This window comes from Camellia sinensis, chromosome 11, assembly GCF_055761805.1.
Source record: "Camellia sinensis isolate YWXY chromosome 11, ASM5576180v1, whole genome shotgun sequence".
NCBI lineage: Eukaryota > Viridiplantae > Streptophyta > Magnoliopsida > Ericales > Theaceae > Camellia > Camellia sinensis.
Genome location: NC_138971.1, coordinates 118,082,561 through 118,084,015, shown reverse-complemented (window position 1 = coordinate 118,084,015; position 1,455 = coordinate 118,082,561).

Below are 1,455 nucleotides of genomic sequence, written 5' to 3'. Positions count from 1 at the left end.
AAAGTATAATAATTTTGGAGCTGATGGTAATTTTTTTTGAGCTATCTAACATTTGTGATTATAAATTAATATTTTAACCTTGTTTTAATACACTTTTTTACATCAATTTTAATATTAAGCAATACTCAATAACACTATTTAACATTTACCTTTATATTATAGCTTTTAATAAGGGGGTGGCTTTTTTACATACGAGCACGATGGAAACTTTTAAGGGAAAACAAAGGATTTTAAAATATTTTTTTTAACAAAAATAGATTCTCTAAATGAAAATTAAGAATCCCTTCTAATCCGGTTTTAAAATCATAATCGTGAATCTGCAGTACAACAACAGAACATTGGACTTCCTGGTGCAGAACGTAACTCTGCACTTACTGTGAGTTCTATGATTTCTTTGATCTAGACGGTATCGTTGTTAGTTCGGAAAGTTTATTAATGTAGAAAAAACTTGGTAGGATTGTAAGACAGCTGATTGATGGTTCTCTTTCCATCACTGATTCACTGTTGAAGGGTTTTACTCTATATATGCTATGATCACTTCTTTGGTCCTAATCTGAAGTAACAATATTCCCTCCGTACTAATTAATTTGCTCCTGTTTTCTCTTTGGAATGTCCCAAACTAGTTGTTCAGCGTGAAAATTTGAGAAAAATTTGTAACTTCCCTGAATGATAGTTTAAAAATATCAATATCTGCATTTTAAAAGGGTAATATGTGAAAACTTGAAACTTCTATTTGAGTATGAATACATTAACGGTCCATTTGGTATATGACTGATGGAAAGGAGGGAAGTAAAAGAGGAGGGACAGAGAGTATGTCTCTTGTTGTTAACTAGGAAAAGGGAAAGGAGAAAGGGATACTCCTGTCGAGGCCTGCCTTATCCTTTTCATTCAAAAGTGTGTGAAAGGAGAAGCGAAAGGGCTCTTTTTTTCACTTTTATGAATTTATCCTTTGAACACCACCTTCCAATTTAATTTTAAGGGTACAATAGTAAAATCCAGCAATACCTTTTCATTTGTTTTTCATTTTCTTTCACGTTCAACCAAACAAGAGTAGGGAGAGGTAGATTCCTTTGCCTTGCATACCTTTTACATCCTTCCTATCTTCTCTTCCACTTTTCCATATTCATGCTGAACATTCATGTGTCATTTGGTGTGTCTGGACGCAAGACGTGTGTCCTTGATGTAGGACATGCATGTCCTTGACGTGTCCCCCAACGTGTGAAAAAATGACAATAAAAAATGTTATGCCACATGACATGTTGTTCGACACATATCCCAACGTGTCCAAGCACCAGTGTCTGACATGTGTCGGACATGGTGACTAAAATGGAGTGTTTGTGTGTCATAGGTAGTGACTAATTGAAACCACAAGCATCGCATAATTTAAGACATCAATATATATATATATATATATTTTGTTTTCTAAATTAGACTTTTGTGTTGCAAACAAAAGCG